This window comes from Nothobranchius furzeri, chromosome 14, assembly GCF_043380555.1.
Source record: "Nothobranchius furzeri strain GRZ-AD chromosome 14, NfurGRZ-RIMD1, whole genome shotgun sequence".
Lineage (NCBI taxonomy): Eukaryota > Metazoa > Chordata > Actinopteri > Cyprinodontiformes > Nothobranchiidae > Nothobranchius > Nothobranchius furzeri.
In genome coordinates, this window is record NC_091754.1 from 42,975,560 (window position 1) to 42,996,876 (window position 21,317).

Genomic DNA, 21,317 nt, shown 5'->3' on the forward strand with positions numbered 1-21,317 from the left:
CCCTGTGTTCCAATGGCTGTCCTAAATGACAGCTAAAAACATATCAAATGATCAATCACTGCAGTTCAACGAATAAGTGTAAATGAAGACACGGTGGTGCAGTTGATGTGGAAAGCAAGCTAAAAAATGTTGATTTATGCATTCAGGTTCGACTTACAAAACGACTTACAGTTAAATTGAGTTCCAACAAAATGCCGTATCAAAATCCAAAAAGCTTCCATTACAAACATGTAGAGACCTCAGTGACAATGAGAAAAACAAGTAGAAGTAACTATTCTGAAAAGAAAATGAAGGCTGCACATTTTACTGTGCCATGCATGATACGTGCAGGCCATAAAGGTTAGCGTGTCCTGGTTGGTAGGCCAGTGGTAGCATTCAACAGCTGCCACGCAAGAGACCTGGGGTTAAATAGCAGCAGTTGAAGTGATGGTCAAGTGCAAAATTGGCTATTTTGTTCAATGCATGAAGCTAAAGTTTACTGCGGTCTCCCCGTCGGGGAATCGAACCCCGGTCTCCCGCGTGACAGGCGGGGATACTGTCCACTATACTAACGAGGAACTCACATTCTGTATCAGCCAACCACTGACCCGCTATATAAAAGTCACTGGTTGGCTTTGAATGATTGGCAACATGCATGGTCCAAAAAGTGTTATTTGTACAACTTGTGACTTTTACTGATAGGTAAATCTGATTGTCAAACAGAGTTACCTCACCCTAAATGTTTGCAGGAATTCCTTTCTGCCTCGCGGGAGGCCCGGGTTCGATTCCCGGCCAATGCAACCTCTGTTGGATAGGATTCCAAGGCCTGTCCAATGCATCCATCAAAGTTAGTAGTCATCTATAATCCAAGTCTCTCATGTGACAGGCAGTGATGCGCTCACCAATACGAACAATGACCTCTTACTCTTCATGTGCCTATTCTTCAATGGGCCTTTTGAAACATCTATGCCAACAGATGGCATTGCATGATGTGCAACAATTGTCGTCAGACAGCATTTATTGGTTACCCTTGGAGCTGTGGCAATGAGTAAAGATGGTTTGAACATCCTAAAGGTTTCCACCACAGAAATGCTGAGAAAAACGACACATTAGTAAGAAACCCTGTGTTCCAATGGCTGTCCTAAATGACAGCTAAAAACATATCAAATGATCAATCACTGCAGTTCAACGAATAAGTGTAAATGAAGACACGGTGGTGCAGTTGATGTGGAAAGCAAGCTAAAAACTGTTGATTTATGCATTCAGGTTCAACTTACAAAACGACTTACAGTTAAATTGAGTTCCAACAAGATGCCGTATCAAAATCCAAAAAGCTTCCATTACAAACATGTAGAGACCTCAGTCACAATGAGAAAAACAAGTAGAAGTAACTATTCTGAAAAGAAAATGAAGGCTGCACATTTTACTGTGCCATGCATGATACGTGCAGGCCATAAAGGTTAGCGTGTCCTGGTTGGTAGGCCAGTGGTAGCATTCAACAGCTGCCACGCAAGAGACCTGGGGTTAAATAGCAGCAGTTGAAGTGATGGTCAAGTGCAAAATTGGCCATTTTGTTCAATGCATGAAGCTAAAGTTAACTGCGGTCTCCCCGTCGGGGAATCGAACCCTGGTCTCCCGCGTGACAGGCGGGGATACTGTCCACTATACTAACGAGAAACTCACATTCTGTATCAGCCAACCACTGACCCGCTATATAAAAGTCACTGGCTGGCTTTGCATGATTGGCAACATGCATGGTCCAAAAAAGTGTTATTTGTACAACTTGTGACTTTTACTGATAGGTAAATCTGATTGTCAAACAGAGTTACCTCACCCTAAATGTTTGCAGGAATTCCTTTCTGCCTGAGGGCTTCCTTTCTGCTTGAGGTACTTATTTACATTTAAATGTTTGCAGCAACTTCTTTATGCTTTAGGCACTTTTGTTCTATTATATGGAGGCCAAACCGGCCAGACCGGGAGTCTCTTATGCAGGAACACCGTCTTGCCCTGGCCAAGAGACTCGTTGATCTATTATCTGAAGAATCCCTTTTGTCTTCTGTGGACTCCTGAGGCCAAGGGGGTTTTTGAGGAATTTATGTGTGTGTGTGTGTGTGTGTTCTTGCAAATAAATTCACTCCAGAGTTTCGACTCGGGGTGAGAGGAAACTGGTTTTCGACTGGTGTGGATTGATTCTTCTCACCCTTTGCAAAGTATCTCACACTTTGCAAAGTATGTGTTCCTTGTCTGTTTAAGGTTGTTTACAATGTACCAAATTATCAATCTAATCCCTCTGCGTGTGCTCTGAGTTTTCTTTGAGGTAATACAGGACAAATAAAAATTACCCAACGTTTTTGGTGCTGAAACCCGGGAGAGCAGATCCCTTCAGTGGGAGTTCGCCTTCGGAGAGCCGCGTGGCGCCACTTCCTCATCAAAGTCCGGGGGGCTGAGAATTGCCCCATCGGCCGGCTGTTTATCTCCGCAGACGAACTTCCATTAACAGGCTCTCGCGCACGGACTCAGGGCGAGTCTGCCACTCAGGGAGAGAGTGAGTACCTAAATTAAATTGCACCCTTTAATTTTTTAATAACCAGTTGACAGTGTGGTTTTACGCTGGTGGTGATTTTTTCCATCCACGCACGAAAGACGTTTCGGGCCCCGGTTAAGGGCTGGACTGATAGCCGCCGGACCTTGTCCTGGACTCCCATGCATGGTCCAAAAAGTGTTATTTGTACAACTTGTGACGTTTACAATGGGTAAACCTTCTTTGAAGGTCCTCATGGTTGTCACCACAGAAATGCTGAGCAAATTAACAGGCAGAAAATGTAGCAATCGTGAAACCCAAAGGCTAGAAGTCCAGTACCGAAAAGAAAAAAAAAAGCCTGCTCATGTTACCGTCCTGTGCACCAAGAATACTGGCGTTGCTAATGCGCTTGTGTGCATTGGTGGTCCAGTGGTAGGATTCTCGCCTGCCACGCGGGAGGCCCGGGTTCGATTCCCAGCCAATGCAACCTCTGTTGGATAGGATTCCAAAGCCTGTCCAATGCATCCATCAAAGTTAGTAGTAATCTATAATCCAAGTCTCTCATGTGATAGGCAGTGATGCGCTCACCAATACGAACAATGACCTCTTACTCTTCATGTGCCTATTCTTCAATGGGCCTTTTGAAACATCTATGCCAACAGATGGCATTGCATGATGTGCAACAATTGTCGTCAGACAGCATTTATTGGTTACGCTTGGAGCTGTGGCAATGAGTAAAGATGGTTTGAACATCCTAAAGGTTTCCACCACAGAAATGCTGAGAAAAACGACACATTAGGAAGAAACCCTGTGTTCCAATGGCTGTCCTAAATGACAGCTAAAAACATATCAAATGATCAATCACTGCAGTTCAACGAATAAGTGTAAATGAAGACACGGTGGTGCAGTTGATGTGGAAAGCAAGCTAAAAAATGTTGATTTATGCATTCAGGTTCAACTTACAAAACGACTTACAGTTGAATTGAGTTCCAACAAGATGCCGTATCAAAATCCAAAAAGCTTCCATTACAAACATGTAGAGACCTCAGTGACAATGAGAAAAACAAGTAGAAGTAACTATTCTGAAAAGAAAATGAAGGCTGCACATTTAACTGTGCCATGCATGATACGTGCAGGCCATAAAGGTTAGCGTGTCCTGGTTGGTAGGCCAGTGGTAGCATTCAACAGCTGCCACGCAAGAGACCTGGGGTTAAATAGCAGCAGTTGAAGTGATGGTCAAGTGCAAAATTGGCCATTTTGTTCAATGCATCAAGCTAAAGTAAACTGCTGTCTCCCCTTCGGGGAATCGAACCCCGGTCTCCCGCGTGATAAGCGGGGATACTGTCCACTATACTAACGAGGAACTCACATTCTGTATCAGCCAACCACTGACCTGTTATATAAAAGTCATTGGTTGGCTTTGAATGATTGGCAACATGCATGGTCCAAAAAGTGTTATTTGTACAACTTGTGACTTTTACTGATAGGTACATCTGATTGTCAAACAGAGTTACCTCACCCTAAATGTTTGCAGGAATTCCTTTCTGCCTGAGGGCTTCCTTTCTGCTTGAGGTACTTATTTACATTTAAATGTTTGCAGCAACTTCTTTATGCTTTAGGCACTTTTGTTCTATTATATGGAGGCCAAACCGGCCAGACCGGGAGTCTCTTATGCAGGAACACCGTCTTGCCCTGGCCAAGAGACTCGTTGATCTATTATCTGAAGAATCCCTTTTGTCTTCTGTGGACTCCTGAGGCCAAGGGGGTTTTTGAGGAATTTATGGGTGTGTGTGTTCTTGCAAATAAATTCACTCCAGAGTTTCGACTCGGGGTGAGAGGAAACTGGTTTTCGACTGGTGTGGATTGATTCTTCTCACCCTTTGCAAAGTATCTCACACTTTGCAAAGTATGTGTTCCTTGTCTGTTTAAGGTTGTTTACAATGTACCAAATTATCAATCTAATCCCTCTGCGTGTGCTCTGAGTATTCTTTGAGGTAATACAGGACAAATAAAAATTACCCAACGTTTTTGGTGCTGAAACCCGGGAGAGCAGATCCCTTCAGTGGGAGTTCGCCTTCGGAGAGCCGCGTGGCGCCACTTCCTCATCAAAGTCCGGGGGGCTGAGAATTGCCCCATCGGCCGGCTGTTTATCTCCGCAGACGAACTTCCATTAACAGGCTCTCGCGCACGGACTCAGGGTGAGTCTGCCACTCAGGGAGAGAGTGAGTACCTAAATTAAATTGCACCCTTTAATTTTTTAATAACCAGTTGACAGTGTGGTTTTACGCTGGTGGTGATTTTTTCCATCCACGCACGAAAGACGTTTCGGGCCCCGGTTAAGGGCTGGACTGATAGCCGCCGGACCTTGTCCTGGACTCCCATGCATGGTCCAAAAAGTGTTATTTGTACAACTTGTGACGTTTACAATGGGTAAACCTTCTTTGAAGGTCCTCATGGTTGTCACCACAGAAATGCTGAGCAAATTAACAGGCAGAAAATGTAGCAATCGTGAAACCCAAAGGCTAGAAGTCCAGTACCGAAAAGAAAAAAAAAAAGCCTGCTCATGTTACCGTCCTGTGCACCAAGAATACTGGCGTTGCTAATGCGCTTGTGTGCATTGGTGGTCCAGTGGTAGGATTCTCGCCTGCCACGCGGGAGGCCCGGGTTCGATTCCCGGCCAATGCAACCTCTGTTGGATAGGATTCCAAGGCCTGTCCAATGCATCCATCAAAAGTAGTAGTAATTATAATCAAAGTCTCTCATGTGACAGGCAGTGATGCGCTCACCAATACGAACAATGACCTCTTACTCTTCATGTGCCTATTCTTCAATGGGCCTTTTGAAACATCTATGCCAACAGATGGCATTGCATGATGTACAACAATTGTCGTCAGACAGCATTTATTGGTTACCCTTGGAGCTGTGGCAATGAGTAAAGATGGTTTGAACATCCTAATGGTTTCCACCACAGAAATGCTGAGAAAAACGACACATTAGGAAGAAACCCTGTGTTCCAATGGCTGTCCTAAATGACAGCTAAAAACATATCAAATGATCAATCACTGCAGTTCAACGATTAAGTGTAAATGAAGACACGGTGGTGCAGTTGATGTGGAAAGCAAGCTAAAAAATGTTGATTTATGCATTCAGGTTCGACTTACAAAACGACTTACAGTTAAATTGAGTTCCAACAAAATGCCGTATCAAAATCCAAAAAGCTTCCATTACAAACATGTAGAGACCTCAGTGACAATGAGAAAAACAAGTAGAAGTAACTATTCTGAAAAGAAAATGAAGGCTGCACATTTTACTGTGCCATGCATGATACGTGCAGGCCATAAAGGTTAGCGTGTCCTGGTTGGTAGGCCAGTGGTAGCATTCAACAGCTGCCACGCAAGAGACCTGGGGTTAAATAGCAGCAGTTGAAGTGATGGTCAAGTGCAAAATTGGCTATTTTGTTCAATGCATGAAGCTAAAGTTTACTGCGGTCTCCCCAACGGGGAATCGAACCCCGGTCTCCCGCGTGACAGGCGGGGATACTGTCCACTATACTAACGAGGAACTCACATTCTGTATCAGCCAACCACTGACCCGCTATATAAAAGTCATTGGTTGGCTTTGAATGATTGGCAACATGCATGGTCCAAAAAGTGTTATTTGTACAACTTGTGACTTTTACTGATAGGTAAATCTGATTGTCAAACAGAGTTACCTCACCCTAAATGTTTGCAGGAATTCCTTTCTGCCTCGCGGGAGGCCTGGGTTCGATTCCCGGCCAATGCAACCTCTGTTGGATAGGATTCCAAGGCCTGTCCAATGCATCCATCAAAGTTAGTAGTCATCTATAATCCAAGTCTCTCATGTGACAGGCAGTGATGCGCTCACCAATACGAACAATGACCTCTTACTCTTCATGTGCCTATTCTTCAATGGGCCTTTTGAAACATCTATGCCAACAGATGGCATTGCATGATGTGCAACAATTGTCGTCAGACAGCATTTATTGGTTACCCTTGGAGCTGTGGCAATGAGTAAAGATGGTTTGAACATCCTAAAGGTTTCCACCACAGAAATGCTGAGAAAAACGACACATTAGTAAGAAACCCTGTGTTCCAATGGCTGTCCTAAATGACAGCTAAAAACATATCAAATGATCAATCACTGCAGTTCAACGAATAAGTGTAAATGAAGACACGGTGGTGCAGTTGATGTGGAAAGCAAGCTAAAAACTGTTGATTTATGCATTCAGGTTCAACTTACAAAACGACTTACAGTTAAATTGAGTTCCAACAAGATGCCGTATCAAAATCCAAAAAGCTTCCATTACAAACATGTAGAGACCTCAGTGACAATGAGAAAAACAAGTAGAAGTAACTATTCTGAAAAGAAAATGAAGGCTGCACATTTTACTGTGCCATGCATGATACGTGCAGGCCATAAAGGTTAGCGTGTCCTGGTTGGTAGGCCAGTGGTAGCATTCAACAGCTGCCACGCAAGAGACCTGGGGTTAAATAGCAGCAGTTGAAGTGATGGTCAAGTGCAAAATTGGCCATTTTGTTCAATGCATGAAGCTAAAGTTAACTGCGGTCTCCCCGTCGGGGAATCGAACCCCGGTCTCCCGCGTGACAGGCGGGGATACTGTCCACTATACTAACGAGGAACTCACATTCTGTATCAGCCAACCACTGACCCGCTATATAAAAGTCACTGGCTGGCTTTGCATGATTGGCAACATGCATGGTCCAAAAAGTGTTATTTGTACAACTTGTGACTTTTACTGATAGGTAAATCTGATTGTCAAACAGAGTTACCTCACCTTAAATGTTTGCAGGAATTCCTTTCTGCCTGAGGGCTTCCTTTCTGCTTGAGGTACTTATTTACATTTAAATGTTTGCAGCAACTTCTTTATGCTTTAGGCACTTTTGTTCTATTATATGGAGGCCAAACCGGCCAGACCGGGAGTCTCTTATGCAGGAACACCGTCTTGCCCTGGCCAAGAGACTCGTTGATCTATTATCTGAAGAATCCCTTTTGTCTTCTGTGGACTCCTGAGGCCAAGGGGGTTTTTGAGGAATTTATGGGTGTGTGTGTTCTTGCAAATAAATTCACTCCAGAGTTTCGACTCGGGGTGAGAGGAAACTGGTTTTCGACTGGTGTGGATTGATTCTTCTCACCCTTTGCAAAGTATCTCACACTTTGCAAAGTATGTGTTCCTTGTCTGTTTAAGGTTGTTTACAATGTACCAAATTATCAATCTAATCCCTCTGCGTGTGCTCTGAGTTTTCTTTGAGGTAATACAGGACAAATAAAAATTACCCAACGTTTTTGGTGCTGAAACCCGGGAGAGCAGATCCCTTCAGTGGGAGTTCGCCTTCGAAGAGCCGCGTGGCGCCACTTCCTCATCAAAGTCCGGGGGGCTGAGAATTGCCCCATCGGCCGGCTGTTTATCTCCGCAGACGAACTTCCATTAACAGGCTCTCGCGCACGGACTCAGGGCGAGTCTGCCACTCAGGGAGAGAGTGAGTACCTAAATTAAATTGCACCCTTTAATTTTTTAATAACCAGTTGACAGTGTGGTTTTACGCTGGTGGTGATTTTTTCCATCCACGCACGAAAGACGTTTCGGGCCCCGGTTAAGGGCTGGACTGATAGCTGCCGGACCTTGTCCTGGACTCCCATGCATGGTCAAAAAAGTGTTATTTGTACAACTTGTGACGTTTACAATGGGTAAACCTTCTTTGAAGGTCCTCATGGTTGTCACCACAGAAATGCTGAGCAAATTAACAGGCAGAAAATGTAGCAATCGTGAAACCCAAAGGCTAGAAGTCCAGTACCGAAAAGAAAAAAAAAAAGCCTGCTCATGTTACCGTCCTGTGCACCAAGAATACTGGCGTTGCTATTGCGCTTGTGTGCATTGGTGGTCCAGTGGTAGGATTCTTGCCTGCCATGCGGGAGGCCCGGGTTCGATTCCCGGCCAATGCAACCTCTGTTGGATAGGATTCCAAAGCCTGTCCAATGCATCCATCAAAGTTAGTAGTCATCTATAATCCAAGTCTCTCATGTGATAGTCAGTGATGCGCTCACCAATACGAACAATGACATCTTACTCTTCATGTGCCTATTCTTCAATGGGCCTTTTGAAACATCTATGCCAACAGATGGCATTGCATGATGTGCAACAATTGTCGTCAGACAGCATTTATTGGTTACCCTTGGAGCTGTGGCAACGAGTAAAGATGGTTTGAACATCCTAAAGGTTTCCACCACAGAAATGCTGAGAAAAACGACACATTAGGAAGAAACCCTGTGTTCCAATGGCTGTCCTAAATGACAGCTAAAAACATATCAAATGATCAATCACTGCAGTTCAACGAATAAGTGTAAATGAAGACACGGTGGTGCAGTTGATGTGGAAAGCAAGCTAAAAAATGTTGATTTATGCATTCAGGTTCAACTTACAAAACGACTTACAGTTAAATTGAGTTCCAACAAGATGCCGTATCAAAATCCAAAAAGCTTCCATTACAAACATGTAGAGACCTCAGTGACAATGAGAAAAACAAGTAGAAGTAACTATTCTGAAAAGAAAATGAAGGCTGCACATTTTACTGTGCCATGCATGATACGTGCAGGCCATAAAGGTTAGCGTGTCCTGGTTGGTAGGCCAGTGGTAGCATTCAACAGCTGCCACGCAAGAGACCTGGGGTTAAATAGCAGCAGTTGAAGTGATGGTCAAATGCAAAATTGGCCATTTTGTTCAATGCATGAAGCTAAAGTTAACTGCGGTCTCCCCGTCGGGGAATCGAACCCCGGTCTCCCGCGTGACAGGCGGGGATACTGTCCACTATACTAACGAGGAACTCACATTCTGTATCAGCCAACCACTGACCCGCTATATAAAAGTCATTGGTTGGCTTTGAATGATTGGCAACATGCATGGTCCAAAAAGTGTTATTTGTACAACTTGTGACTTTTACTGATAGGTACATCTGATTGTCAAACAGAGTTACCTCACCCTAAATGTTTGCAGGAATTCCTTTCTGCCTGAGGGCTTCCTTTCTGCTTGAGGTACTTATTTACATTTAAATGTTTGCAGCAACTTCTTTATGCTTTAGGCACTTTTGTTCTATTATATGGAGGCCAAACCGGCCAGACCGGGAGTCTCTTATGCAGGAACACCGTCTTGCCCTGGCCAAGAGACTCGTTGATCTATTATCTGAAGAATCCCTTTTGTCTTCTGTGGACTCCTGAGGCCAAGGGGGTTTTTGAGGAATTTATGGGTGTGTGTGTTCTTGCAAATAAATTCACTCCAGAGTTTCGACTCGGGGTGAGAGGAAACTGGTTTTCGACTGGTGTGGATTGATTCTTCTCACCCTTTGCAAAGTATCTCACACTTTGCAAAGTATGTGTTCCTTGTCTGTTTAAGGTTGTTTACAATGTACCAAATTATCAATCTAATCCCTCTGCGTGTGCTCTGAGTTTTCTTTGAGGTAATACAGGACAAATAAAAATTACCCAACATTGTTGGTGCTGAAACCCGGGAGAGCAGATCCCTTCAGTGGGAGTTCGCCTTCGGAGAGCCGCGTGGCGCCACTTCCTCATCAAAGTCCGGGGGGCTGAGAATTGCCCCATCGGCCGGCTGTTTATCTCCGCAGACGAACTTCCATTAACAGGCTCTCGCGCACGGACTCAGGGCGAGTCTGCCACTCAGGGAGAGAGTGAGTACCTAAATTAAATTGCACCCTTTAATTTTTTAATAACCAGTTGACAGTGTGGTTTTACGCTGGTGGTGATTTTTTCCATCCACGCACGAAAGACGTTTCGGGCCCCGGTTAAGGGCTGGACTGATAGCCGCCGGACCTTGTCCTGGACTCCCATGCATGGTCCAAAAAGTGTTATTTGTACAACTTGTGACGTTTACAATGGGTAAACCTTCTTTGAAGGTCCTCATGGTTGTCACCACAGAAATGCTGAGCAAATTAACAGGCAGAAAATGTAGCAATCGTGAAACCCAAAGGCTAGAAGTCCAGTACCGAAAAGAAAAAAAAAAGCCTGCTCATGTTACCGTCCTGTGCACCAAGAATACTGGCGTTGCTATTGCGCTTGTGTGCATTGGTGGTCCAGTGGTAGGATTCTCGCCTGCCACGCGGGAGGCCCGGGTTCGATTCCCGGCCAATGCAACCTCTGTTGGATAGGATTCCAAGGCCTGTCCAATGCATCCATCAAAAGTAGTAGTAATCTATAATCAAAGTCTCTCATGTGACAGGCAGTGATGCGCTCACCAATACGAACAATGACATCTTACTCTTCATGTGCCTATTCTTCAATGGGCCTTTTGAAACATCTATGCCAACAGATGGCATTGCATGATGTACAACAATTGTCGTCAGACAGCATTTATTGGTTACCCTTGGAGCTGTGGCAATGAGTAAAGATGGTTTGAACATCCTAATGGTTTCCACCACAGAAATGCTGAGAAAAACGACACATTAGGAAGAAACCCTGTGTTCCAATGGCTGTCCTAAATGACAGCTAAAAACATATCAAATGATCAATCACTGCAGTTCAACGAATAAGTGTAAATGAAGACACGGTGGTGCAGTTGATGTGGAAAGCAAGCTAAAAAATGTTGATTTATGCATTCAGGTTCGACTTACAAAACGACTTACAGTTAAATTGAGTTCCAACAAAATGCCGTATCAAAATCCAAAAAGCTTCCATTACAAACATGTAGAGACCTCAGTGACAATGAGAAAAACAAGTAGAAGTAACTATTCTGAAAAGAAAATGAAGGCTGCACATTTTACTGTGCCATGCATGATACGTGCAGGCCATAAAGGTTAGCGTGTCCTGGTTGGTAGGCCAGTGGTAGCATTCAACAGCTGCCACGCAAGAGACCTGGGGTTAAATAGCAGCAGTTGAAGTGATGGTCAAGTGCAAAATTGGCTATTTTGTTCAATGCATGAAGCTAAAGTTTACAGCGGGCTCCCCGTCGGGGAATCGAACCCCGGTCTCCCGCGAGACAGGCGGGGATACTGTCCACTATACTAACGAGGAACTCACATTCTGTATCAGCCAACCACTGACCCGCTATATAAAAGTCATTGGTTGGCTTTGAATGATTGGCAACATGCATGGTCCAAAAAGTGTTATTTGTACAACTTGTGACTTTTACTGATAGGTAAATCTGATTGTCAAACAGAGTTACCTCACCCTAAATGTTTGCAGGAATTCCTTTCTGCCTCGCGGGAGGCCCGGGTTCGATTCCCGGCCAATGCAACCTCTGTTGGATAGGATTCCAAGGCCTGTCCAATGCATCCATCAAAGTTAGTAGTCATCTATAATCCAAGTCTCTCATGTGACAGGCAGTGATGCGCTCACCAATACGAACAATGACCTCTTACTCTTCATGTGCCTATTCTTCAATGGGCCTTTTGAAACATCTATGCCAACAGATGGCATTGCATGATGTGCAACAATTGTCGTCAGACAGCATTTATTGGTTACCCTTGGAGCTGTGGCAATGAGTAAAGATGGTTTGAACATCCTAAAGGTTTCCACCACAGAAATGCTGAGAAAAACGACACATTAGTAAGAAACCCTGTGTTCCAATGACTGTCCTAAATGACAGCTAAAAACATATCAAATGATCAATCACTGCAGTTCAACGAATAAGTGTAAACGAAGACACGGTGGTGCAGTTGATGTGGAAAGCAAGCTAAAAACTGTTGATTTATGCATTCAGGTTCAACTTACAAAACGACTTACAGTTAAATTGAGTTCCAACAAGATGCCGTATCAAAATCCAAAAAGCTTCCATTACAAACATGTAGAGACCTCAGTGACAATGAGAAAAACAAGTAGAAGTAACTATTCTGAAAAGAAAATGAAGGCTGCACATTTTACTGTGCCATGCATGATACGTGCAGGCCATAAAGGTTAGCGTGTCCTGGTTGGTAGGCCAGTGGTAGCATTCAACAGCTGCCACGCAAGAGACCTGGGGTTAAATAGCAGCAGTTGAAGTGATGGTCAAGTGCAAAATTGGCCATTTTGTTCAATGCATGAAGCTAAAGTTAACTGCGGTCTCCCCATCAGGGAATCGAACCCCGGTCTCCCGCGTGACAGGCGGGGATACTGTCCACTATACTAACGAGGAACTCACATTCTGTATCAGCCAACCACTGACCCGCTATATAAAAGTCACTGGCTGGCTTTGCATGATTGGCAACATGCATGGTCCAAAAAGTGTTATTTGTACAACTTGTGACTTTTACTGATAGGTAAATCTGATTGTCAAACAGAGTTACCTCACCCTAAATGTTTGCAGGAATTCCTTTCTGCCTGAGGGCTTCCTTTCTGCTTGAGGTACTTATTTACATTTAAATGTTTGCAGCAACTTCTTTATGCTTTAGGCACTTTTGTTCTATTATATGGAGGCCAAACCGGCCAGACCGGGAGTCTCTTATGCAGGAACACCGTCTTGCCCTGGCCAAGAGACTCGTTGATCTATTATCTGAAGAATCCCTTTTGTCTTCTGTGGACTCCTGAGGCCAAGGGGGTTTTTGAGGAATTTATGGGTGTGTGTGTGTGTTCTTGCAAATAAATTCACTCCAGAGTTTCGACTCGGGGTGAGAGGAAACTGGTTTTCGACTGGTGTGGATTGATTCTTCTCACCCTTTGCAAAGTATCTCACACTTTGCAAAGTATGTGTTCCTTGTCTGTTTAAGGTTGTTTACAATGTACCAAATTATCAATCTAATCCCTCTGCGTGTGCTCTGAGTTTTCTTTGAGGTAATACAGGACAAATAAAAATTACCCAACGTTTTTGGTGCTGAAACCCGGGAGAGCAGATCCCTTCAGTGGGAGTTCGCCTTCGAAGAGCCGCGTGGCGCCACTTCCTCATCAAAGTCCGGGGGGCTGAGAATTGCCCCATCGGCCGGCTGTTTATCTCCGCAGACGAACTTCCATTAACAGGCTCTCGCGCACGGACTCAGGGTGAGTCTGCCACTCAGGGAGAGAGTGAGTACCTAAATTAAATTGCACCCTTTAATTTTTTAATAACCAGTTGACAGTGTGGTTTTACGCTGGTGGTGATTTTGCCATCCACTCACGAAAGACGTTTCGGGCCCCGGTTAAGGGCTGGACTGATAGCCGCCGGACCTTGTCCTGGACTCCCATGCATGGTCCAAAAAGTGTTATTTGTACAACTTGTGACGTTTACAATGGGTAAACCTTCTTTGAAGGTCCTCATGGTTGTCACCACAGAAATGCTGAGCAAATTAACAGGCAGAAAATGTAGCAATCGTGAAACCCAAAGGCTAGAAGTCCAGTACCGAAAAGAAAAAAAAAAAGCCTGCTCATGTTACCGTCCTGTGCACCAAGAATACTGGCGTTGCTATTGCGCTTGTGTGAATTGGTGGTCCAGTGGTAGGATTCTCGCCTGCCATGCGGGAGGCCCGGGTTCGATTCCCGGCCAATGCAACCTCTGTTGGATAGGATTCCAAAGCCTGTCCAATGCATCCATCAAAGTTAATAGTAATCTATAATCAAAGTCTCTCATGTGACAGGCAGTGATGCGCTCACCAATACGAACAATGACATCTTACTCTTCATGTGCCTATTCTTCAATGGGCCTTTTGAAACATCTATGCCAACAGATGGCATTGCATGATGTGCAACAATTGTCGTCAGACAGCATTTATTGGTTACCCTTGGAGCTGTGGCAACGAGTAAAGATGGTTTGAACATCCTAAAGGTTTCCACCACAGAAATGCTGAGAAAAACGACACATTAGGAAGAAACCCTGTGTTCCAATGGCTGTCCTAAATGACAGCTAAAAACATATCAAATGATCCATCACTGCAGTTCAACGAATAAGTGTAAATGAAGACACGGTGGTGCAGTTGATGTGGAAAGCAAGCTAAAAAATGTTGATTTATGCATTCAGGTTCAACTTACAAAACGACTTACAGTTAAATTGAGTTCCAACAAGATGCCGTATCAAAATCCAAAAAGCTTCCATTACAAACATGTAGAGACCTCAGTGACAATCAGAAAAACAAGTAGAAGTAACTATTCTGAAAAGAAAATGAAGGCTGCACATTTTACTGTGCCATGCATGATACGTGCAGGCCATAAAGGTTAGCGTGTCCTGGTTGGTAGGCCAGTGGTAGCATTCAACAGCTGCCACGCAAGAGACCTGGGGTTAAATAGCAGCAGTTGAAGTGATGGTCAAATGCAAAATTGGCCTTTTTGTTCAATGCATGAAGCTAAAGTTAACTGTGGTCTCCCCGTCGGGGAATCGAACCCCGGTCTCCCGCGTGACAGGCGGGGATAATGTCCACTATACTAACGAGGAACTCACATTCTGTATCAGCCAACCACTGACCCGCTATATAAAAGTCATTGGTTGGCTTTGAATGATTGGCAACATGCATGGTCCAAAAAGTGTTATTTGTACAACTTGTGACTTTTACTGATAGGTACATCTGATTGTCAAACAGAGTTACCTCACCCTAAATGTTTGCAGGAATTCCTTTCTGCCTGAGGGCTTCCTTTCTGCTTGAGGTACTTATTTACATTTAAATGTTTGCAGCAACTTCTTTATGCTTTAGGCACTTTTGTTCTATTATATGGAGGCCAAACCGGCCAGACCGGGAGTCTCTTATGCAGGAACACCGTCTTGCCCTGGCCAAGAGACTCGTTGATCTATTATCTGAAGAATCCCTTTTGTCTTCTGTGGACTCCTGAAGCCAAGGGGGTTTTTGAGGAATTTATGTGTGTGTGTGTGTGTGTTCTTGCAAATAAATTCACTCCAGAGTTTCGACTCGGGGTGAGAGGAAACTGGTTTTCGACTGGTGTGGATTGATTCTTCTCACCCTTTGCAAAGTATCTCACACTTTGCAAAGTATGTGTTCCTTGTCTGTTTAAGGTTGTTTACAATGTACCAAATTATCAATCTAATCCCTCTGCGTGTGCTCTGAGTTTTCTTTGAGGTAATACAGGACAAATAAAAATTACCCAACGTTTTTGGTGCTGAAACCCGGGAGAGCAGATCCCTTCAGTGGGAGTTCGCCTTCGGAGAGCCGCGTGGCGCCACTTCCTCATCAAAGTCCGGGGGGCTGAGAATTGCCCCATCGGCCGGCTGTTTATCTCCGCAGACGAACTTCCATTAACAGGCTCTCGCGCACGGACTCAGGGCGAGTCTGCCACTCAGGGAGAGAGTGAGTACCTAAATTAAATTGCACCCTTTAATTTTTTAATAACCAGTTGACAGTGTGGTTTTACGCTGGTGGTGATTTTTTCCATCCACGCACGAAAGACGTTTCGGGCCCCGGTTAAGGGCTGGACTGATAGCCGCCGGACCTTGTCCTGGACTCCCATGCATGGTCCAAAAAGTGTTATTTGTACAACTTGTGACGTTTACAATGGGTAAACCTTCTTTGAAGGTCCTCATGGTTGTCACCACAGAAATGCTGAGCAAATTAACAGGCAGAAAATGTAGCAATCGTGAAACCCAAAGGCTAGAAGTCCAGTACCGAAAAGAAAAAAAAAAGCCTGCTCATGTTACCGTCCTGTGCACCAAGAATACTGGCGTTGCTAATGCGCTTTTGTGCATTGGTGGTCCAGTGGCAGGATTCTCGCCTGCCACGCGGGAGGCCCGGGTTCGATTCCCGGCCAATGCAACCTCTGTTGGATAGGATTCCAAAGCCTGTCCAATGCATCCATCAAAGTTAGTAGTAATCTATAATCCAAGTCTCTCATGTGATAGGCAGTGATGCGCTCACCAATACGAACAATGACCTCTTACTCTTCATGTGCCTATTCTTCAATGGGCCTTTTGAAACATCTATGCCAACAGATGGCATTGCATGATGTGCAACAATTGTCGCCGGACAGCATTTATTGGTTACGCTTGGAGCTGTGGCAATGAGTAAAGATGGTTTGAACATCCTAAAGGTTTCCACCACAGAAATGCTGAGAAAAACGACACATTAGGAAGAAACCCTGTGTTCCAATGGCTGTCCTAAATGACAGCTAAAAACATATCAAATGATCAATCACTGCAGTTCAACGAATAAGTGTATATGAAGACACGGTGGTGCAGTTGATGTGGAAAGCAAGCTAAAAAATGTTGATTTATGCATTCAGGTTCAACTTACAAAACGACTTACAGTTGAATTGAGTTCCAACAAGATGCCGTATCAAAATCCAAAAAGCTTCCATTACAAACATGTAGAGACCTCAGTGACAATGAGAAAAACAAGTAGAAGTAACTATTCTGAAAAGAAAATGAAGGCTGCACATTTTACTGTGCCATGCATGATACGTGCAGGCCATAAAGGTTAGCGTGTCCTGGTTGGTAGGCCAGTGGTAGCATTCAACAGCTGCCACGCAAGAGACCTGGGGTTAAATAGCAGCAGTTGAAGTGATGGTCAAGTGCAAAATTGGCCATTTTGTTCAATGCATGAAGCTAAAGTTAACTGCGGTCTCCCCGTCGGGGAATCGAACCCCGGTCTCCCGCGTGACAGGCGGGGATACTGTCCACTATACTAACGAGGAACTCACATTCTGTATCAGCCAACCACTGACCCGCTATATAAAAGTCACTGGCTGGCTTTGCATGATTGGCAACATGCATGGTCCAAAAAGTGTTATTTGTACAACTTGTGACTTTTACTGATAGGTAAATCTGATTGTCAAACAGAATTACCTCACCCTAAATGTTTGCAGGAATTCCTTTCTGCCTCGCGGGAGGCCCGGGTTCGATTCCCGGCCAATGCAACCTCTGTTGGATAGGATTCCAAGGCCTGTCCAATGCATCCATCAAAGTTAGTAGTCATCTATAATCCAAGTCTCTCATGTGACAGGCAGTGATGCGCTCACCAATACGAACAATGACCTCTTACTCTTCATGTGCCTATTCTTCAATGGGCCTTTTGAAACATCTATGCCAACAGATGGCATTGCATGATGTGCAACAATTGTCGTCAGACAGCATTTATTGGTTACCCTTGGAGCTGTGGCAATGAGTAAAGATGGTTTGAACATCCTAAAGGTTTCCACCACAGAAATGCTGAGAAAAACGACACATTAGGAAGAAACCCTGTGTTCCAATGGCTGTCCTAAATGACAGCTAAAAACATATCAAATGATCAATCACTGCAGTTCAACGAATAAGTGTAAATGAAGACACGGTGGTGCAGTTGATGTGGAAAGCAAGCAAAAAAATGTTGATTTATGCATTCAGGTTCAACTTACAAAACGACTTACAGTTAAATTGAGTTCCAACAAGATGCCGTATCAAAATCCAAAAAGCTTCCATTACAAACATGTAGAGACCTCAGTGACAATGAGAAAAACAAGTAGAAGTAACTATTCTGAAAAGAAAATGAAGGCTGCACATTTTACTGTGCCATGCATGATACGTGCAGGCCATAAAGGTTAGCGTGTCCTGGTTGGTAGGCCAGTGGTAGCATTCAACAGCTGCCACGCAAGAGACCTGGGGTTAAATAGCAGCAGTTGAAGTGATGGTCAAGTGCAAAATTGGCCATTTTGTTCAATGCATGAAGCTAAAGTTAACTGCGGTCTCCCCGTCGGGGAATCGAACCCCGGTCTCCCGCGTGACAGGCGGGGATACTGTCCACTATACTAACGAGGAACTCACATTCTGTATCAGCCAACCACTGACCCGCTGTATAAAAGTCATTGGCTGGCTTTGCATGATTGGCAACATGCATGGTCCAAAAAGTGTTATTTGTACAACTTGTGACTTTTACTGATAGGTAAATCTGATTGTCAAACAGAGTTACCTCACCCTAAATGTTTGCAGGAATTCCTTTCTGCCTGAGGGCTTCCTTTCTGCTTGAGGTACTTATTTACATTTAAATGTTTGCAGCAACTTCTTTATGCTTTAGGCACTTTTGTTCTATTATATGGAGGCCAAACCGGCCAGACCGGGAGTCTCTTATGCAGGAACACCGTCTTGCCCTGGCCAAGAGACTCGTTGATCTATTATCTGAAGAATCCCTTTTGTCTTCTGTGGACTCCTGAGGCCAAGGGGGTTTTTGAGGAATTTATGGGTGTGTGTGTGTGTTCTTGCAAATAAATTCACTCCAGAGTTTCGAGTCGGGGTGAGAGGAAACTGGTTTTCGACTGGTGTGGATTGATTCTTCTCACCCTTTGCAAAGTATCTCACACTTTGCAAAGTATGTGTTCCTTGTCTGTTTAAGGTTGTTTACAATGTACCAAATTATCAATCTAATCCCTCTGTGTGTGCTCTGAGTTTTCTTTGAGGTAATACAGGACAAATAAAAATTACCCAACGTTTTTGGTGCTGAAACCCGGGAGAGCAGATCCCTTCAGTGGGAGTTCGCCTTCGGAGAGCCGCGTGGCGCCACTTCCTCATCAAAGTCCGGGGGGCTGAGAATTGCCCCATCGGCCGGCTGTTTATCTCCGCAGACGAACTTCCATTAACAGGCTCTCGCGCACGGACTCAGGGAGAGTCTGCCACTCAGGGAGAGAGTGAGTACCTAAATTAAATTGCACCCTTTAATTTTTTAATAACCAGTTGACAGTGTGGTTTTACGCTGGTGGTGATTTTTTCCATCCACGCACGAAAGACGTTTCGGGCCCCGGTTAAGGGCTGGACTGATAGCCGCCGGACCTTGTCCTGGACTCCCATGCATGGTCCAAAAAGTGTTATTTGTACAACTTGTGACGTTTACAATGGGTAAACCTTCTTTGAAGGTCCTCATGGTTGTCACCACAGAAATGCTGAGCAAATTAACAGGCAGAAAATGTAGCAATCGTGAAACCCAAAGGCTAGAAGTCCAGTACCGAAAAGAAAAAAAAAAGCCTGCTCATGTTACCGTCCTGTGCACCAAGAATACTGGCGTTGCTAATGCGCTTGTGTGCATTGGTGGTCCAGTGGTAGGATTCTCGCCTGCCACGCGGGAGGCCCGGGTTCGATTCCCGGCCAAGGCAACCTCTGTTGGATAGGATTCCAAAGCCTGTCCAATGCATCCATCAAAGTTAGTAGTAATCTATAATCCAAGTCTCTCATGTGATAGGCAGTGATGCGCTCACCAATACGAACAATGACCTCTTACTCTTCATGTGCCTATTCTTCAATGGGCCTTTTGAAACATCTATGCCAACAGATGGCATTGCATGATGTGCAACAATTGTCGCCAGACAGCATTTATTGGTTACGCTTGGAGCTGTGGCAATGAGTAAAGATGGTTTGAACATCCTAAAGGTTTCCACCACAGAAATGCTGAGAAAAACGACACATTAGGAAGAAACCCTGTGTTCCAATGGCTGTCCTAAATGACAGCTAAAAACATATCAAATGATCAATCACTGCAGTTCAACGAATAAGTGTATATGAAGACACGGTGGTGCAGTTGATGTGGAAAGCAAGCTAAAAAATGTTGATTTATGCATTCAGGTTCAACTTACAAAACGACTTACAGTTGAATTGAGTTCCAACAAGATGCCGTATCAAAATCCAAAAAGCTTCCATTACAAACATGTAGAGACCTCAGTGACAATGAGAAAAACAAGTAGAAGTAACTATTCTGAAAAGAAAATGAAGGCTGCACATTTTACTGTGCCATGCATGATACGTGCAGGCCATAAAGGTTAGCGTGTCCTGGTTGGTAGGCCAGTGGTAGCATTCAACAGCTGCCACGCAAGAGACCTGGGGTTAAATAGCAGCAGTTGAAGTGATGGTCAAGTGCAAAATTGGCCATTTTGTTCAATGCATGAAGCTAAAGTTAACTGCGGTCTCCCAGTCGGGGAATCGAACCCCGGTCTCCCGCGTGACAGGCGGGGATACTGTCCACTATACTAACGAGGAACTCACATTCTGTATCAGCCAACCACTGACCTGCTATATAAAAGTCATTGGTTGGCTTTGAATGATTGGCAACATGCATGGTCCAAAAAGTGTTATTTGTACAACTTGTGACTTTTACTGATAGGTAAATCTGATTGTCAAACAGAATTACCTCACCCTAAATGTTTGCAGGAATTCCTTTCTGCCTCGCGGGAGGCCCGGGTTCGATTCCCGGCCAATGCAACCTCTGTTGGATAGGATTCCAAGGCCTGTCCAATGCATCCATCAAAGTTAGTAGTCATCTATAATCCAAGTCTCTCATGTGACAGGCAGTGATGCGCTCACCAATACGAACAATGACCTCTTACTCTTCATGTGCCTATTCTTCAATGGGCCTTTTGAAACATCTATGCCAACAGATGGCATTGCATGATGTGCAACAATTGTCGTCAGACAGCATTTATTGGTTACCCTTGGAGCTGTGGCAATGAGTAAAGATGGTTTGAACATCCTAAAGGTTTCCACCACAGAAATGCTGAGAAAAACGACACATTAGGAAGAAACCCTGTGTTCCAATGGCTGTCCTAAATGACAGCTAAAAACATATCAAATGATCAATCACTGCAGTTCAACGAATAAGTGTAAATGAAGACACGGTGGTGCAGTTGATGTGGAAAGCAAGCAAAAAAATGTTGATTTATGCATTCAGGTTCAACTTACAAAACGACTTACAGTTAAATTGAGTTCCAACAAGATGCCGTATCAAAATCCAAAAAGCTTCCATTACAAACATGTAGAGACCTCAGTGACAATGAGAAAAACAAGTAGAAGTAACTATTCTGAAAAGAAAATGAAGGCTGCACATTTTACTGTGCCATGCATGATACGTGCAGGCCATAAAGGTTAGCGTGTCCTGGTTGGTAGGCCAGTGGTAGCATTCAACAGCTGCCACGCAAGAGACCTGGGGTTAAATAG

The 21,317-nt window shown here is 44.3% G+C and overlaps 15 non-coding genes across 15 annotated transcripts; 7 read left to right on the forward strand and 8 right to left on the reverse strand.

Annotated features, from left to right (window-relative positions):
- Positions 1-485: 485 nt before the first annotated feature.
- On the reverse strand, positions 486-557 carry trnad-guc (transfer RNA aspartic acid (anticodon GUC)). Its single transcript has one exon. It is a non-coding gene; the product is annotated as a tRNA-Asp (tRNA).
- A 2,358-nt stretch (positions 558-2,915) lies between these two features.
- On the forward strand, positions 2,916-2,986 carry trnag-gcc (transfer RNA glycine (anticodon GCC)). Its single transcript has one exon. It is a non-coding gene; the product is annotated as a tRNA-Gly (tRNA).
- A 2,128-nt stretch (positions 2,987-5,114) lies between these two features.
- Positions 5,115-5,185, forward strand: trnag-gcc (transfer RNA glycine (anticodon GCC)). The gene has a single exon. It is a non-coding gene; the product is annotated as a tRNA-Gly (tRNA).
- A 1,903-nt stretch (positions 5,186-7,088) lies between these two features.
- On the reverse strand, positions 7,089-7,160 carry trnad-guc (transfer RNA aspartic acid (anticodon GUC)). Its single transcript has one exon. It is a non-coding gene; the product is annotated as a tRNA-Asp (tRNA).
- Positions 7,161-8,411: 1,251 nt separating this feature from the next.
- On the forward strand, positions 8,412-8,482 carry trnag-gcc (transfer RNA glycine (anticodon GCC)). Its single transcript has one exon. It is a non-coding gene; the product is annotated as a tRNA-Gly (tRNA).
- An 805-nt stretch (positions 8,483-9,287) lies between these two features.
- On the reverse strand, positions 9,288-9,359 carry trnad-guc (transfer RNA aspartic acid (anticodon GUC)). The gene has a single exon. It is a non-coding gene; the product is annotated as a tRNA-Asp (tRNA).
- Positions 9,360-10,609: 1,250 nt separating this feature from the next.
- trnag-gcc (transfer RNA glycine (anticodon GCC)) lies at positions 10,610-10,680 on the forward strand. Its single transcript has one exon. It is a non-coding gene; the product is annotated as a tRNA-Gly (tRNA).
- Positions 10,681-11,485: 805 nt separating this feature from the next.
- Positions 11,486-11,557, reverse strand: trnad-guc (transfer RNA aspartic acid (anticodon GUC)). Its single transcript has one exon. It is a non-coding gene; the product is annotated as a tRNA-Asp (tRNA).
- A 1,027-nt stretch (positions 11,558-12,584) lies between these two features.
- Positions 12,585-12,656, reverse strand: trnad-guc (transfer RNA aspartic acid (anticodon GUC)). The gene has a single exon. It is a non-coding gene; the product is annotated as a tRNA-Asp (tRNA).
- Positions 12,657-13,910: 1,254 nt separating this feature from the next.
- Positions 13,911-13,981, forward strand: trnag-gcc (transfer RNA glycine (anticodon GCC)). The gene has a single exon. It is a non-coding gene; the product is annotated as a tRNA-Gly (tRNA).
- Positions 13,982-14,786: 805 nt separating this feature from the next.
- On the reverse strand, positions 14,787-14,858 carry trnad-guc (transfer RNA aspartic acid (anticodon GUC)). Its single transcript has one exon. It is a non-coding gene; the product is annotated as a tRNA-Asp (tRNA).
- Positions 14,859-16,114: 1,256 nt separating this feature from the next.
- trnag-gcc (transfer RNA glycine (anticodon GCC)) lies at positions 16,115-16,185 on the forward strand. Its single transcript has one exon. It is a non-coding gene; the product is annotated as a tRNA-Gly (tRNA).
- An 805-nt stretch (positions 16,186-16,990) lies between these two features.
- Positions 16,991-17,062, reverse strand: trnad-guc (transfer RNA aspartic acid (anticodon GUC)). Its single transcript has one exon. It is a non-coding gene; the product is annotated as a tRNA-Asp (tRNA).
- Positions 17,063-18,089: 1,027 nt separating this feature from the next.
- Positions 18,090-18,161, reverse strand: trnad-guc (transfer RNA aspartic acid (anticodon GUC)). The gene has a single exon. It is a non-coding gene; the product is annotated as a tRNA-Asp (tRNA).
- A 1,254-nt stretch (positions 18,162-19,415) lies between these two features.
- Positions 19,416-19,486, forward strand: trnag-gcc (transfer RNA glycine (anticodon GCC)). Its single transcript has one exon. It is a non-coding gene; the product is annotated as a tRNA-Gly (tRNA).
- Positions 19,487-21,317: the final 1,831 nt, after the last annotated feature.